The sequence below is a fragment of the Dermochelys coriacea genome, chromosome 2, assembly GCF_009764565.3.
Source record: "Dermochelys coriacea isolate rDerCor1 chromosome 2, rDerCor1.pri.v4, whole genome shotgun sequence".
Classification (NCBI taxonomy): Eukaryota; Metazoa; Chordata; order Testudines; family Dermochelyidae; genus Dermochelys; species Dermochelys coriacea.
Window position 1 is genome coordinate 25,647,356 of NC_050069.1, and position 18,727 is coordinate 25,666,082.

Genomic DNA, 18,727 nt, shown 5'->3' on the forward strand with positions numbered 1-18,727 from the left:
TTCTTCCAGTTTGCTGGAAACATCTATGCTTGTGATGTGGGGGTCTTCCCCCATTGGTCAAGCATTCTCCATTGTCTATGCGCTCTCTCTGAGAAGTCTTGTGGGATGGTTGTTGGGAATGTGGATTCCCTTTAATAGGCCATAAGCATGTCTGGCTACTCCACTGTTGTACCAGAAAGGCTGGTTGTGGGTGTGCCCTACCTCACAACGTATTTCAGTAACACACACTTTGCAAAACTTCATAACTTCACATACATGATAACACATACAATGTTCAACAGATCAAGACTTTTAAAGTGATACCTCACAAGGCATACATACAATACAAAACATACCATCATTATGTGACAGTGGTGAATATGGGGGTTCCATGGTGCTGCTTTGAGGTACAGAGTGCCACACGCACCCAACCACAATTTGTTTCCTGAAAGCTCTCATTAGGACCTCCTTGCCAGTGTTGAATCCCACACCGCAATGAGGACTCAGCATGGTACTCTCAGTACTTACCAGACCAACTTTCGAACTGTTGGCTCTGTGTTCCATGTCACATCTTTCCATGAAGGTTGCCTTCTTAGTTGCCATCACATAGCCCAGATGGGTAAGTGAACTGGGAAAGCTCATGGCTTATCCACTGTAGACCATATTTGATAAAGAAAAAAATTTCCCTTCATCTCTATTCAGTATTCATCCCCAAGGTAGTTTTTGAGTTTTGCATGAACCAGCCTATTCGTTTACTGGTATACTTCTCAAAAACCTCGTGCTTCCAGTAAAAAAAAAAAAGACTGCATTTCCTCAGTGTCAGCTGGACCGTGGCCTTTTATCTGCAAAGAATGAAACCATTTAGGAAAACATTGAGCCTATTTGCTACAATAGCTGAGTGTGAGGAGAAGCATTATGTGCCCAAAGACTCTATAAGTGCATATCTGGATGCATCATTGTATGTTATTGCTGGCAGGTGTTCCTTCCCCAGTGGTGAGGGCCTACTCTACAAGAGCACAAACAACCTCAACTGCATCTCTTCAAGTGGTACCAATACTGGACCTTTCTAAGGCAGCTACTTGGAGCTCCATCCACACCTTTACAAAGCATTAGACCCTAGCCTAGGCCTCTTCATTAGATGCAGCCATGGTAACATCAGTATTACAGACACCCATATCAACTGCATCCTCCCATTTTCCTCCTGTTTGATTACTGCTCAACAGTCACTTATGTGTGGAATACACACAAAGACCGGTTTCAGAGTAGCAGCCGTGTTTGTGTGTATTCGCAAAAAGAAAGAGTACTTGTGGCACCTTAGAGATTAACAAATTTATTTGGGCATAAGCTTTCATGAGCTACAGCTCACTTCATCAGATGCATTCAGTGGAAAATACAGTGGGGAGATTTATATACATAGAGAACATGAAACAATAGGTGTTACCATACACACTGTAACGAGAGTGTTCACTTAAGGTGAGCTATTACCAGCAGGAGAGTGGGGGGAGAGGGGAAAAAACCTTTTATAGTGATAATCAAGATGGGCCATTTCCAGCAGTTGACAAGAATGTCTGAGGAACAGTGGAGGGTGAAGCGGGGGAATAAACATGGGGAAATAGTTTTACTTTGTGTAATGACCCATCCACTCCCAGTCTCTTTTCAAGCCTAAATTAATTGTATTCAGTTTTCAAATTAATTCCAATTCAGCAGTCTCTCCTTGGAGTCTGTTTTTGAAGTTTTTTTGTTGAAGGATAGCCACCCTCAGGTCTGTAATCGAGTGACTGGAGAGATTGAAGTGTTCTCCAAATGGTTTTTGAATGTTATAATCCTTGACGTCTGATTTGTGTCCATTTATTCTTTTACATAGAGACTGTCCAGTTTGACCAATGTACATGGCAGAGAGGCATTGCTGGCACATGATGGCATATATCACATTGTTAGATGTGCAGGTGAACGAGCCTCTGATGTGGCTGATGTGATTAGGCCCTATGATGGTGTCCCCTGAATAGATATGTGGACAGAGTTGGCAACGGGCTTTGTTGCAAGGATAGGTTCCTGGGTTAGTGGTTCTGTTGTGTGGTGTGTGGTTGCTAGTGAGTATTTGCTTCAGGTTGGGGGGCTATCTGTAAGCAAGGACTGGCCTGTCTCCCAAGATCTGTGAGAGTGACGGGTCGTCCTTCAGGATAGGTTGTAGATCCTTGATGATGCGTTGGAGAGGTTTTAGTTGGGGGCTGAAGGTGATGGCAATGGTGATTACTTACCTGTAACCGGAGGTTCTTTGAGATGTGTATGGTCCCTATCTGTATTCCACTACCTGCCCTCCTCCTCCTCTGCTTTAGATATTATCTGATTCGCAATAAGAGGAGGACATGGAGAGGCATCAGCCTGGGTTGCCATTTATTCTTCGGTTCTGACCAACGGACACTACTTGCTACAAATCTCCAGTGCATACCCATGTGTGAAATACAAATAGGGACCACACATCTTGAAGAACCTCCAGTTACAGCTAAGTAACCTCTATTTTTGCAAATGTCAAAAATCTTTGGTGACTTTTTCTTTTAAATGGTTTAGTGCCCCCTTCCCCTGGCCCATGTCCCCCTACCCGCCCACACTTCGGAGCAGAGCCTAGAAATTTGGCAAGTTGTGGCCTTTGCTGTTCCTGTGAAAATCTGCCCAAATTCAGCCAAGTCATAAGCATTTAAAAATGTCAGTTGCACATGCTCAGTAAAGACTTGCTAGAGTTTAGCACTAGATTTAAATTCTCAGAAGAGTCCATTCCTCTCTTCACAGCTCCTAGTGCTGACCAGGTTGTACATGTGCCATCCACATAGAGCAACCTAGCATGCTGCAGGCCAGGATTGCAGGAGCACAAAAGGACTTGCTCTGGAATGTCTGTTCCCAACAGCTCATGGCTGGAGTAAGGTTAAGTATTTCCAACCTCAGAAGTTCAAAAATTGTGAGTCAGATTTCCCATCCCTCAAAAAAAATCGTGAGAATGGCCTCACAAATCACGAGATTTTAAAAATTGAAGCCATCTTTTTAGTATGTCTTCTGACTTTTTAACTCCTCTCTACACTTCTGCCAGTGTGTATGTGATCATTTCAGGTTGAAAAGCAATTTTTAATGCACACAAAAATACATGCCTCTCAGCTGGAGACTGCCCTTACCCTAGCCTCACCCCTAGGGTAGGGAACTGCCATCCATTTCCTATTACTGTCTTCTTTGCTTCCCTGGACCCGGCAGCACCACCTTCCTGATTCCCTACTCCCTGCTTTGCTGCCCCCTGTGTCTTCTCCTTTGCCAAGGTCTCAAGTAGAGAAGTCCCAGGCAGCTGAGTCCAGGGCCCCAGACCCAGTAGCAGCTTTTCCTCAACTCCTTTCACTGCCAGGCCCCTCTCACTGCTCTAGGGTCATACATTGAAGGCATGGCTCAGTGACGGGGCTGGTCCAAGTCCTTAGCCCCAGGGGTTTGTACACAGCCCTGAAAAATCATGGGATCAGAGGAGCTTCCTCTGTCACAAGCTCCTCCTGTAGGTGCCAAAATCCTGTGATTTGTGACCAGTTTGTGAGAGTCTGTGACACTGCCTTTCCCTGGTTGCTTGGAGGCATTCTCCTTTCCCACCATTGCTGGGGGAGCAGTCATTCTAACGCCTCAATCTCCTACCCCATCGCTGTCCTCTGAACCCTTCAGTCTCCCTCCTGCCCCCCACCCCCTGCAGCCCCTAAATCTGCCTCCTGTTCAGCCTCTCCCCGGTGACCTGCTCCCCCTCACTACCCCATCCCATCCACCTTTCACAGTGTGTCTGCTGCTCCTCACAGTCCCTCTCCCATCTATCCCCCTGAACCATAGTGTGGCAGTCATTTTGCCTGTGGGCATGGCTTCTTGTTCCTGGGTGTAGGTTGGGAGGGACAGGAGTGTTGCCATTGCCACCCCAAACTGCAAGCCTTGGGCAGGCACAGAATTGACATCCCTCCCACCCTCCCAGGCGTGGCCCCATTGGCCTGCCTGGAGCTGCATCCCCAAATATAGAAGTCAAACTACACCTATGCTTCAATCTCATTGAAAACAGAGGAAGGTGGCAGCCAGCTTTACTAAGGGCAGACTCATTTCCATATGCAGACAGATTGTGGCAAAATGGTGGCCATCTTGCTGGCTTCAGTCCCATTGACAGTAGAAGGAGATGGTGGCCATTCTGAACAAGGGAAAATTCGGGAATGAGGGTCTTTCATTGTGTTTTTCTGAGAAGTAAAAAATACCCCAAAATGGCTAGAGCCATGATAAAATTGTGTGAGTTGGCAATACAGGGGGCCAGTCAACTGGAGCTGAGAGTCTGTCCTGTGTTCTTAGTGCTCCCCCTCACTCCACTAGTATCCAGCCAGGATGGAGGAGGAAGCAGCTGGATTTGAATGGAGAGCTGGGAAGATACTACAGTGATGACGTAAAAGCCCATGAGGTAACTTATAATTCTGTCTTCACGACAGGCTTTGATGTTTGAACAGAGTGCAGTAACTAAAGCCTGGGGCCACACATTGAACAATGAGGATGAAACAAAATATTGACTCATTGCTCATTCAGTGAGCACCGTTCACCTCATGAACTGAATGAGGCAGGAGTCTTATGTAAAGAACAGGATGTGATCATGTAACCAGACTGCACCATATTGCCAACTTCAAAAGATAAAAAATCAGGAGTCAGATCCTCACAAGTCATGAGTTGGCCCCAAAATCACAAACTTTTTTAAAAAAGATTATATTGTGTTTTGTAGGTCAGGCTCTTGATTTTTGAACTCCCCATGCCCATCCCCAGTGTGTGTGCATGTGATGATTAGTAATTGCCCATTCTCCAACATGTACTGGATAAGGTGATTTTGGCTCCTGCTGCAAGAGCTCTCACTCCCACATCTGCCCATCTCCAGCCCAGCAATTAATCCTGGCCCTCCCCTGTATGCCCCCTTCAGTTCTGTCTCCACCCACCACCCTCAATTCAGCCCCAACTCAGTTCACTCTCCAAGCTCTCAGCCCGTCTGCTCAGAGCCCACCATCAATACAGCCTCCCACCCCATCAGCCCCCACTGTCCTCACTTCATCCCCCTGCCGCTCCCAGGCCTTAGTTCAGCCCTCCCAGCCTCACCTCTGCTCCTCACCCTCCCAAGGCCTGGGGACGGGGGGCAGCAGTGGGGTCCCCTCTCCCACTTCCCAGGCTGGCAGGGGAGCAGCCACCTGGGGCTGACAGCAATTTCTAAGCAAAACTAAACCTCACCCATGATTTTGTGATAGAATTCTCAAATGTCAGGATCATGAATGAGGCTTACTTTTACTTAGAAATTGCGTCTGTTGTGATAGACTCACAAGAGCTGGCATGTCTGCTGCAACATAATGCATATGTACAAAATAGGGGCTGAATTAAAGTTGCACAGGCAACCTTCCTTCTGGTATTTCATAATTTTTGCGTGTTTGACTTTGCAACCTTAATAATGTCCTCAGGGCCAGCTCTAGGTTTTTTGCCATTCCAAGCAAAAAAATTGCTGCCCCAAGCTCAGAGAGCGCAACTGCCCAAGTAAAAAACAAAAAAACCCAAAAAACAGTGGCCGGAATGCCGCCCCTGGAATTGTGCCGCCCCAAGCACTTGCTTGCTTTGCTGGTGCCTAGAGCCGGTCCTGAATGTCCTTTTGACGCTGTGGTTTTCTGTGCGTAAATTATTTATGATTTCTATTATAGCAGCACTAAGCTTGGGGCCCCACTTAGTAAGAGTTGTCTCTGCCGGAAGAACACATAATCTATATAGCCAGGAGAGAGAGAGAGAGAGGGTGGGAAAGGGAACAGAACAGAGGCACAGAGACTGGCCTGAGGTCAGTGTGAGAGCATGGAGTAGGACCCACATCTCCTGGGTGCCTAACATATTAAACTCTTAGTGCATGTCCAGGACACTCAGCCTGTAGGCCTCCCATGGCCATGCTGGGCTCTTATTAGGAGCATGAGGCCTAAAAGTTGTTTGCGTAAACATTTATATACATTTAAAAATTAAAAGTACACCAATGACATTTGCTTGAATTTGTGTCTTCTGTGATAGATTAATAGCACTTGCTTTGTATTTGAGTTTACCTGAATTAGCAGACATGCAATTGATCACTAGCCTTCTCCTCACCCTTTAGAGGGCAGCCAGGTGCCTCCTTTTATGACTCCGTGAACTGTGTTTGACCCTTGCACTGCATATTGTGCACCATGTGTCTTCTCAGTATTCGATCACTCATTGACAAGCTGCTTTAGAGCTGAAACTAAATGTAATTCACAGCAGTGGCTATTTGCCATTCTTTGTTGTGTCCTGCTGCTTTAAAATCATTGCAAAATATTCGATGGACTTCTCAGGAAAATGACTGATTTTCTCTTTGGACATTGTACCAAATTTAGCACAATCGCTGAGATTCAGCAGAGAGTTTTACTGGAGTCACATCAGACGCCAATGTTAGTTTTAAAAGTTTTTTGTTTTAATGCATGTTGGAGATGCTGATATAATGTAGTACCCTGTGTCATTTTGAGTGATGGTCTTGTTTTTTGGAAACTTCTGTACAAGTTGGAGATGTCAGACTTGGAACTGACTATTCATTTTTCATGCTGTAACCTCCCGCTTGGGTCATGCTGGTTTATTGGAACAAAATCCCCAAACCCAAACCTTAGATATGCAGCTGCTGTTGAATGTTAGCTACATCATTCTATGGCCGTGCTTCTCAACCTCACCCCCATGTCACAAAAGAAAAAAGGTTTTGTGTCACCCTTCTTCTCTTGCATCCAGACATAAAGAAAGGGAGGGTGGGTTTGAGGCCCCATATTAAGAGCCCATGATCTAAGACATTGGATGAACATTTCCAACTCTGGAAATGTGGCTTGGTAACATTTTGTCACCACTGAGGGGGAAAAAAACCTGGTCCTCCTTGCTATATATGCTGTATGGTTCACATGTGCTGTGGATGACAGAGAAAGAGGATTTCTCTGTATGGAATGTTTCAGAATAGCAGCCGTGTTAGTCTGTATTCACAATAAGAAAAGGAGTACTTGTGGCACCTTAGAGACTAACAAATTTATTTGAGCATAAGCTTTCGTGAGCTACGCTTCATCCGATGAAGTGAGCTGTAGCTCACGAAAGCTTATGCTCAAATACATTTGTTAGTCTCTAATGTGCCACAAGTACTCCTTTTCTTTTTCTGTATGGAATATAAGTGAAAGGGAAAAAAATACCTTGCAGCTTTAGTAATATGTTTAGTATTTAGGTAATGGTTTGTATTTTCAAAGTGCTATACACACACTAATCCTCATATCTCTGTTTTACAGGAGAAAAGTGAGGCAAATAGATTGATTTGTACAAGCCCATGCAGTGACTGGTAGAGTCAGGGCTGGAGCACAAGAGTGTCTGTGTTCAGTGCACTGAGCACAAGACTGGGAGCTAGGAATTCCTAGCTCTCTGATTTTGGCTCCAGCATTCATGGTGGTTAAGGACTAGAGATCATTTTATTCATAGATTCCAAGGCCAGAAGGGACCATTGTGATCATCTAGTCTGACCTCCTGTACAACACAGGCCACAGAACTGCCCCCAAAATAATTCCTAGAGCAGATCTTTTAGAAAAACATCCAATCCTGAGTTAAGAATTGTCAGCAATGAAGAATCCTGAATCCTGAAGAATCAATCCTGAAGCACTTAGAGGAGAGGAAAGTGATCAGGAACAGTCAGCATGGATTCACCAAGGGAAGGTCATGCCTGACTAATCTAATCGCCTTTTATGATGAGATTACTGGTTCTGTGGATGAAGGGAAAGCAGTGGATGTATTGTTTCTTGACTTTAGCAAAGCTTTTGACACGGTCTCCCACAGCATTCTTGTCAGCAAGTTAAGGAAGTATGGGCTGGATGAATGCACTATAAGGTGGGTAGAAAGCTGGCTAGATTGTCGGGCTCAACGGGTAGTGATCAATGGCTCCATGTCTAGTTGGCAGCCGGTGTCAAGTGGAGTGCCCCAGGGGTCGGTCCTGGGGCCCGTTTTGTTCAATATCTTCATAAATGATCTGGAGGATGGTGTGGATTGCACTCTCAGCAAATTTGCGGATGATACTAAACTGGGAGGAGTGGTAGATACGCTGGAGGGGAGGGATAGGATACAGAAGGACCTAGACAAATTGGAGGATTGGGCCAAAAGAAATCTAATGAGGTTCAATAAGGATAAATGCAGGGTCCTGCACTTAGGATGGAAGAATCCAATGCACCGCTACAGACTAGGGACCGAATGGCTCGGCAGCAGTTCTGCGGAAAAGGACCTAGGGGTGACAGTGGACGAGAAGCTGGATATGAGTCAGCAGTGTGCCCTTGTTGCCAAGAAGGCCAATGGCATTTTGGGTTGTATAAGTAGGGGCATAGCGAGCAGATCGAGGGACGTGATCGTTCCCCTCTATTCGACACTGGTGAGGCCTCATCTGGAGTACTGTGTCCAGTTTTGGGCCCCACACTACAGGAAGGATGTGGATAAATTGGAAAGAGTACAACGAAGGGCAACGAAAATGATTAGGGGTCTAGAGCACATGACTTATGAGGAGAGGCTGAGGGAGCTGGGATTGTTTAGTCTGCAGAAGAGAAGAATGAGGGGGGATTTGATAGCTGCTTTCAACTACCTGAAAGGGGGTTTCAAAGAGGATGGCTCTAGACTGTTCTCAATGGTAGCAGATGACAGAACGAGGAGTAATGGTCTCAAGTTGCAATGGGGGAGGTTTAGATTGGATATTAGGAAAAACTTTTTCACTAAGAGGGTGGTGAAACACTGGAATGCGTTACCTAGGGAGGTGGTAGAATCTCCTTCCTTAGAGGTTTTTAAGGTCAGGCTTGACAAAGCCCTGGCTGGGATGATTTAACTGGGACTTGGTCCTGCTTTGAGCAGGGGGTTGGACTAGATGACCTTCTGGGGTCCCTTCCAACCCTGATATTCTATGATTCTATGATTCTATGAATCCATCCATGACCCTTGGTAAATTGTTCCAATGCTTAATTACTCTCACTTTTAAAAATGTATACCTTATTGCCAGTCTGAATTTGTCTAGATTCAACTTCCAGACATTAGATTATGTTGTACATTTCTCTGCTAGACTGAATAGCCCATTAAATATTTGTTAGCCATGTAGATACTTATAGACCAAGGGTGGGCAAACTACAGTCCACGGGCTGGATACGGCTCACCAGCCATTTTCATTTGGCCCTCGACCTCCTGCTGCGGAGCGGGGTCTGGGGCTTGCCCCACTCTGGCGCTCCCGGGGAGCAGGGTTGGGGCTGCTCCATACAGCTCCTGGAAGCAGCAGCATGGCCCTGCTCTGGTGCTGCAGCCAGGGAACAGGGTTGGGGGCCACTTCATGTGGCTCCTGGAAGCAGCAGCATGGCCCCGCTCTGGCTTCTACAAGTAGGGGCAGCCAGGGGGCTCTGCTCTGCATGCTGTCCTCGCCCCAAGCACTGCCCCCACAGTTCCCATTGGCCAGGAACTGCGGCCAATGGGAGCTGCAGAGGCGGTGCCTGTGAACAGGGCAGTGTGCAGAGAAGCCTGGCTGCAGCTCCGCATAGAAGCAGGAGTGGGGATATGGCTGCTGCTTCCAAGAGCCGCTTAAGGTAAGCGCTGCTCAGAACCTGCACCCCTGAGCCTCTCCCCATGCCCCAACCCCCTGCTCCAGCCCTGATCCCCCTCCTGCTCTCTGAACCCCTCGATCCCAGCCTGACGCATCCTCCTACACCCCAAACTCCTCATCCTCAGCCCCACCCCAGAGCCCCCACTCCCAGCCGGAGTCCTCACCCCCTGTACCCCACTCCCCAGCCCGGAGCTCCTTTCCGCACCCTGAACTCCTAATTTCTGACTGCATCCCGGAACCCACACCCCCAATCAGAGCCCTCAAACCCTCCCGCACCCCAACCTCAATTTTGTGAGCATTCATGTCCCGCCATACAATTTCTATTCCCAGATGTGGCCTTCGGGCCAAAAAGTTTGTCAATCCCTGTTATAGACTGTAATCAAGTTGCCCCTTTAACCTTCTCTTTGTGAAGCTAAATAGATTGAACAACTGGAGTCTATCACTTATAAGGCAGGTTTTGTCAAGCCATATACTTATTGTTATGACGTATGAATTCAGCTGTTAAGTTAAATTGCTGCATCCACAGTTTGAAACATGATTTGATAGTAGGGACGCAAATCCTGCGTAAATTCACAGTGCAGCAAATACAGTGAGACTTACTGTCAGGTACATGAAAGAATCCCTTTTCTGAATGAATGACACAGCTGGGTTACTGATATGCCTGGTGTTAACCTTGTCTCTAAGGAGGCATGGTTATTTGCTTTTACCATGACTCTCCAGGAAAGCCCCTGGCAAGGAATATCAGAACTTCTGCCAGATCACTGCTTCCCCCATTTATCTCATTGCTGTACATGGTTCAGTCTGGTTCCTATTAAAAACTTGCTTAGTTGCTGCCTTTGCTCTTTTTGAGCATCTTGATTGCTTACAGTATCTTTTATAAAACATCCTTGTGAAGGGGTTTTTCTCCTCTCAGACTGAGACTCTAAGCACTTTAAATCTCCCTATTATGTCCTCTTCTCTTACTTGCTGGTTACTATTAGTAATAGCCTATCGATGTTTAAAGACCCAGCTTCTCACAGATTAAGCAGCCAAAACAAAAAAAGAGCAAAAACCCAATGCCTAAGACTCAGTGTAAAGTCCTCCACGCAAGTAGAAGGAAATAAACAGAATGGGGGGAATGTAACCAATTCATCACACTGGAGAGAGTTTTATATTCTCTCCTTACCATTGTCTTAATATTATTCTTTCACAAATCTAAGCCCTCATTGGTCCCAGGAAGGCAAAGGGCTGGGGCAGGGAGGGAAGTTGGTTTTGTAGTGACTTATAGTGTACAAAAGTCTGCAAACTACTGTTCCAGCTGAAAGGTGTTACAAGCTGAAGCTTCAGGTGGGGAGGACACTCTGCACAGTTGAAATCCTGTGTCCCAGGGCTTTCCAGCAAGGGATCTGTGACCCCTCAGGGAGTCTTTAACAGATACTAGTGGGAGGGACATCATGGAATTTGGTTGATGAAAGACAGATACAAAAAGCTGACTAAAGGTTTGATGTCTGCAGTCTCCATAAAACTCTTTAATGGCCAGAAGGGGCTTTTCATGGAACTGCGTTGGAAGTTTGGCTTCCTCCCGGAGTTCTGATTTAGCTATTTGGATTCTCGCTTCCAATGTTAGATGAATGGGGAAAACATTAGAGAGAGCCACAGAAGCAAGACTCTGAGACTTTGCTAGAGGAAGACAATACATCCCTGAGAGTTCTTTTCAAGTTATAGAGTTACTGGTTTATTTGTGACCAGTTTCAGAGGGGTAGCTGTGTTCCAGGGTTCTCTGATTATTTAGTTTTCTCATTGGTGAAGAGTGGGGTGAATTATTGTAATAGAACATCAAATGTTTGGCTTTTCAGGTGAGTATGTTTCAGGAAAAAATAAGGTCAGGATTACTTAGACAAATGTTTTACATTTTACACCTACAACATAATCCCAAGCACTAAACTCTCAGGAAGGTGTTCAACAAATTGAATAGGTTACTAGTCAGCTCTTCTGTTTCAAGAACTGTAAGTGCCTTGTGGATAACTTAAAAAGGAAAAGAAAAGGGATTGTGCCCTATTTTGCTTCTTTCAGATGTATCGAGACACCCTGAAAAGTTGTTTGTTTTTCAAATATTTTTCCTGCTTGTTTTTAAGTTAAAATTTCAATTCTTTGCTCCCCTGGGAATCTTTATGGACAGCCAGAGAACACAGTTGCCAACTTTCACACAGTAAATAAGCACCCCGACTTTCACAATAAGACAAAAATCAAGCTAATCCCATTTTAAAACAAGCCAATCCCTAAGAACCCCAATACTCTATGTGACAAGATCCCCCTGGTGTGCAGTCTGGGACTGGGGTGGGCCCACTGGGCACCCCTGACTCTTTCCCCCACCGTGTCCCTGCTTGCCAGGAGCTGATAAAAAAAAAAAAAAAAAGCAACAAACTACAAGCCAAAAACTGTCCAACAAGCAACTCACAAGCCAATTAAGCCAAAAACAAGCCCAATTTCTGTGTTTTTTTTTGGTTTTTTTTGTTTCTGTTTTTTTTTTTTGCAAGTTTGGGATGTCTGCCAGAGAACTGGTAGCAAGGGAATGAAACCTGATTAACTGAAAGGTAGGGTTACTAGATAGCATCTGTGAAAAAATGGGACGGGGGTGGGAGGTAATAGGCAATTGTATAAGAAAAAGTCCCCAAAACCGGGACTGTCCCTTTAAAAACGGGACATCTGGTCACGCTACTGAAAGGGGAAATGAATTTTTAATTTAGATTGTTTATTTCTTTTTTGTTAACACCTATTTAACTTAAACAGCTGAGGAATCTTTGGGAGAAAGGACATCTTTAAGATTCACTGCCACTTAATTTAGTGCTGGGAGTTCACAATCCACGCACGCTATTTAATAATGCCTGAAGGTGTGGTGCCGACTGGGGCAGGAGATGGAGTGGAAGCCAGAGATTTAACTGGGGAGGCAACAGGGAAAATGAAGGACAGAATCAGACATTTGAGAGTCTGTGAGGGAAGGGATGAGGCTAGAGAAACATTTGACTGGGGAGTGGGGGGAAGGTGGAGAACAAGATGGATAAGGAGTGTTGGTGTGCAGTTGATGGATGGATGGAGGAATAGATGGGGTGGTCACCTGCTCTGGCCTTAAAGGGCTCAAAACAGCCAAGGGAGCAAGCAGTTCCCAGGCAGACTGGGGGAAGCGGGCTCAGCTGTGGCCACGCCCCAATCAGGGCTCAGCTGGCCCTGAAAAGAGGGCAGTGGGCCAGGAGCAGACACTGTCTCTCTGCCTTTAAAGGGAGAAGAGCCTGGCTGCTGGGGAGAGTATCTGGGTACCTAAGGTGGAGCAGGGCTGGGGGAAGGCCAGAGGAGCTGGGGAGCTCTGGTCTGGAAACCCCCCAAGCTGTGGCTTAGTATAAGGCTGAATAGATACTGGGATTGCAGGGGACAGCCCAGCAGGTCCAAACCCCCCTTGCCTGTGATGAGTGGCTTGTACACTGCAGTCCGCCCGAGTGTGCAGGGGCTAGATGGTGACTGGCAGTAGCCAAAGACTGAGGTGAGGTGGGGATAGTGGGTGGGGGTTCCCCTGGAAGGGGAGACCCAGAGAGTGCGGGTACTGCCAGGGGACAACACCCAAGTGAAAGGGGCACTGGGGTCTGGGAGGGACACTGGGGCCTGAAGAAGCAGTGAGACACCGGCTTGCGAGGATGCACCGGGGCTGGAAACGCTAATTCCCTGCGAGATCAATTGGAGGCGCCGCAGGGATGAGTCTCACACTTTGTCAGGGGCCAATTGAGGCATGGGGAACAAGAAACTGATGATGTTGGGGGCAGTGGAGAATTTGTACAGGACAGTGGATAAGTGAGGTTGGGTTGAGTCAGAGGCTGGACAGGGGGAAAAAGACCTAGTTAACTCCATTGCCTCCAGTGGGAGATTCTGGGCACTCAGTACTTTTGAGAATCAGTCCGCTTATTTAGGTGCCTAAATAGGGATTTAGGAACCTAACATTTCATCTGTTTTTAAAATCTTGGTCTATATGAAGTAGTGAAGTGAATAAGAGTAGCGATAACTTTGACAGCATAGACCATTCACAAAGGGTATGCCTCCACTGCAACTGAGAGGTGTGATTGCAGCATGCGTAGGCAACCCCAAGCTGATTTTCACTAGGTTAACAGTGAAACCGCAAAAAGAAAAGGAGTACTTGTGGCACCTTAGAGACTAACAAATTTATTTGAGCATAAGCTTTCGTAAGCTACAGCTCACTTCATCGGATGCATTCAGTGGAAAAGCCTGCCAGGGACCTGGGGTACGTAGTTGGGTGGCTGGAACATGCTGATGTCCATGCTGCTGTTGCTTCACTGCTGTTGGCACCTGAGCTAGCGAGATTAAAGCTCAGATATGTGCCATACCATACCATCCACTGCACCAACATACCCTAAGAATGCCCCGGAGGCCATAAGTAGCTTTGGCAGCAGGGCAGTTGTTCCCAGACTTGTGTGCCTCTGGTGCAAAACTTAAGCAAGCACAAATAAATGCCCATTTCTCTGTGTTCTTATATACTTATATTGTGCTCTCTGCTAGCAGCATAGTACTACTAATGGATGTGGAGCTCCAACCTTCGTTGATTTTTCTTTCTGCTGTATGTCCACCAGGATGCTTTGCTCCCATCAATCACACCAGGAGCAGTGTTCAGAATCTTCGGGGATCCAACAGCAACATTGCAGGTGGGCAAGGCAACTGTGGGAGAAGATCATCCAGGTTATTATCTCGTGAGGGGAGGCAGTGCCACTGACTTGCTTCACCCATTAAGGCTGTCACACATGTGACATTTCGCTTCTCATTTCATAACACTCATCAGGTATCTTCTTTTTCATCTCCAAATGTGTTGGCCTAGCAAAAGGGAAACTACAACACAGATAAATCTCCACAGTTGTTGCTATGAATTTTGAATTGCACGTTAACGTGTGATTTAAAAAAAAAAAGCAGTAAATCTAACAATCTGCTCATAAAAGACACATGTACAGAGAGGAAGGAAACACACAAGGTTTTTCATTACATCATTTACAAGGAAAAGGCTTGAAACCCTTCATGTTGCAATCTGACCCCTTAGGTGTCTGGAGTAATTAACTGATTCCTGTTTTTGTATCACAGTGGAAAGGTGATAAGAAGACAAACAAGTCACTTTTACCTTGACTCCTGTCAACTGGAAGTGCAAACATCAATAAAAGGCCTTACTCTTACGTGTTTTCACTGAGAGCAAACTTTACAATGTTTTATTTGCAATGGCCCCTGCAGTTTCCATCTTGAATATTATGTAACCAAAATGTTTGTCTTTACTGTAATTTAAGATAACTTCATAGGAAACCTAAAACTAAGATCAAAATAGATTTGTATAGTACTGGGGTGCTTATTCAGACACAAAGACTGAGCTGTAGCTTTAGGGAATTTATAGGTGGCATCTTTTCCCCAGTATTTTTATTCAAATAGTAGCTATAAAAGAAAAACTTCATGGCTCAGAGGATTGGTAATGGAAATACACTGTAGAAATTAACTGGTATAAAATGGTGCAGCTCTACTGCCTGGAGGTGAATGGAGCTTCACGGATATTAAGGGGGGAGGGATAGCTCAGTGGTTTGAGCATTGGCCTGCTAAACCCAGGGTTGCAAGTTCAATCCTTGAGGGGGCCATTTAGGGATCTGGGGCAAAAAAAAATCGGGGATTGGTCCTGCTTTGAGCAGGGGCTTGGACTAGATAATCTCCTGAGGTCCTTCCAACTCTGATATTCTATACACAGGTGACAATCTGGTCCTCTATCTCAAGGTCATCAGTCGGATTCCGGCCTAGACTGGTCGTTTGATGGTTTGTGGTGGGGATAATTATTTGTCTGCTCCTGCAATCAATGTACATAGTGCTTTACAAAGCACATAATAGTGCCCCAAAGATCACGGAGTTTAATAAAGCAAGTCCCTCCCCTCAAAAAGGAGCAATAGCTCAAGTAAGGGAAGGTGTGAGTGTGAGTAGGATGTCTGGAAGAAGTTGGTTTAAAGAAAGGGTGTGAAGGAGCGAGGGTGCTTGGCAGACAGGAAGTGGAAGCCTGTTTCAAGCATGTTAGGAGCTGCATGAAAATAGGCATTAATGAGGAAATGTGACTAAGGCACAGATTCAGCAAAGCATTTAAGTTCATGCCGACATATACTCCAATTCATCAAAGCACTTGATGCTTTGCTGAACTGGGGGTAAAGGGAGCAGCAAGGCAGGGCCTAAGCAAATGAAGTCAAGGTGGCAAAAGGGTTTATTGTGACATGACTTATGGGGAAAAGTAACATTAAAAACTGCTATGTTGGTTTAAGTGGCCCTGTAAATCTAGGCCTACTTCTGGCAAACTCTCATGCAGAACTCAGTGGGACTACGCATGTGAGTAAAGTGTCTCATGGTTGCAGGATCAGGGCCATGGAAAGGAAAACTTTCCAAGGAGGATTAATACATTTTGTGACTCATGACTTAATTTTTGTGAAGGATCTGTCTCAGTTGTGAAAGCAGCCAATCAATTTGTAATAATTTGCATATTTGTTTAAATGTGTTTAGAAAGGAAGTACTGATTTATTTTATATAAACTATTTCTGCTCCAGAAGCTATTATATATAAAAGAAATAACTATTTCTTATCCAGAAAAAACCCCAAATGATGTAATTGAAAATGCAAAAGAATATCAATAGAGTAACTTTCACATGTATCAAGTGCTTTATGATGTAATGAGAAACAGCAAGAAAGCAATACAATAAACATGACCATAGAGTGAACAAATTAAAAAAAAAAGCATAGAAAAACTACAATGAAGCACCGCTTTGTTAAACTTAATAACAGAAAAAAGAAAAACCGCACAGTGATTCGCATGTGGAAGAGAATCCGTTCAAGTTGAAACCAAATGTTCAAAAGCCCTATTCCTCATTATTGCACATAATAATTTATTCTTATTAAAGCACCTCACCCTCCCCCCCACAGGCTGCCAAAGCACTCAGGGTGATGTACATCACAATAAAAAACCATTTAAAATACAATAAAAACATTAAAATGAAAACCACCCTCTAAAAGCTTCAGTGAGGAAAACACAAGGGGGTCTGATAAAAGGGCACAGATGTTATAGCTAATCAGAAGCAGACATAAATTGTGAGCAGGAACAGAAACCAAATTTTGCAAATCAAATGGAGTCAGATTATGAAAGCCTCAAATAATTAAATATGAAATTCAAGTTGGTGATCTCAGTCCATGTGTGTACAACCGAAGAGCCCTGCCTCTGTAATTGTTCCCCTCTGAACAAGAAACAAGGACTGAAGAAGCATGGAGTCTCTTTTCCCCTCTTGCCCCCAAACCTCTTAGTTGAGGCTCATTGACCAAGTAGTGGTGGGCAGTGTACCCGTTTGTTCTAAGTAGGGGATGCTGGTCTCCACTGCCACCATGTCACTTCTCAGCAGCAACAAACTCACTATGGGCTTTGAAGTCCAAGGTGAGCTTTTGTTGATTTCAACAGGTTTTGGATCAGGCCCTATTTAAAAAATGGTATAAATTCATATTTTTGAAAGCTGTCTCGGAAGTATTCCCTTCTGTTTAGGAAATCCAGAGCACTGTGATAATCAGGAGTCATGTCGTGTCGTTTCCCCCCACCCCCGCAGTATTAGGTTATCTTGTGCATTCTTGGGTAGTAGGATGGTTCCCTGTAGTACATTCCCAAGTGCTTGCTCCAGTCTATTTTTAAATGATTTACAGTCTGTGGCTTCCACCATTTCCTTTGGGAGACTGTTCCACAGTCCCTTAGTTTGGAAATTTTCCCTTTGCTCAGTTTCCCGCCTTATACCACCAAAAATGATTTCTAGGTTCTTGCATCCCTCAGATACTTGTCAGTGGTTATCATTAAGGGAAGTCATACATATATATATCTATCTCCCTTCCTAAATCAATCCCTTCCACCCTTTAATTATCATTGCTGTTCTCTGAATTACCTTTAGTTATATTTTCCTGGGACTGAGGTGTCCCGTCCACAGCACGGAAAGTAGCTCTCCAGAGCCTTTTAGAGTGAAACTATCTACTCCCTGCTCACTGAAGTGTAATTTCTGTAAAGTAACCCCAATTTCTCTGGCTGTAGTAGTAGTGACCCCTAGTCATTGAACACTGTGGAAATCTACAGGGGAGATTTTGAAGGGTTGTGGGGTCAAACCAAGGAGATTAGATTACAAAGAGGGAGGGGGACTGGGGAGACCAGTAGTCTGCTTGGAAAACTGGTAGGAGTTGCTTTGTTGAGGATTAGAAGGTAAAGGACCTATTGTAGAAAGAGGAGAGGCCAGGGAGATAGATAGGCTCCATAATCAAATTTATTCAACCCTGTATAGAAGTATCATGTTTGATTTGGTGAAAAATTTACAATTTGACATGGTTTTTACACTCACCAAACTGGTTTACCAATTAAATTACATATGCAGATTCCAACATTGACAACAAACATTTTGCCAGAAAACTGTTAAAACTGTAAAACTGTTAAAACTTTCCTTAACCTCTGGATTCTCTGCAGCCCTGAAATTTGTGACTTTTCCCTTTTGGCCCAGTTTTGTATAACAAATCTCTTGAATGTTGTGTTTACTAGGTCGCCTGGTTGCGATCCTGAGTTTATATAGGATACTATCTCATTTAAAAAATTTGTACAGATTGCACAAGAGCTGGAATTCTAAAACTGTGTGTGATGCTGAGTCAGCCCAGGTCTGCTCTAGATTATAGAAAGGTTGTTTGGGGTAGGACTATGGGCTAGAGAGGAAGGGAGGGTGGGATCAGCAGTGCAGAAATATTTGCCTTGGAAAGAAAAAAAAACAATAAAAGGAGGCAACATTTTGAATAAGAGAATAATGAGGTGTCTGTGTGTGTGTGTGTGGCGGGGGGGGGGGGGGAGATTAGATAAAAGGGGTAAGGATGTTAGCTATAGAATCAACAGGAGCCTAGGATCCTATCAGATGCCAGTACTATTCCACTCTCCCATGTTGCCCTGACCTGCAGCTCCCTTTCTGACCTTACCCCTGACCTGGAACATCCAGTATAATACTTAGAGTGATAAGAGGTAAACCAGTCTTCAAGCTACCCTTAGCAAATTTATAGACTTTA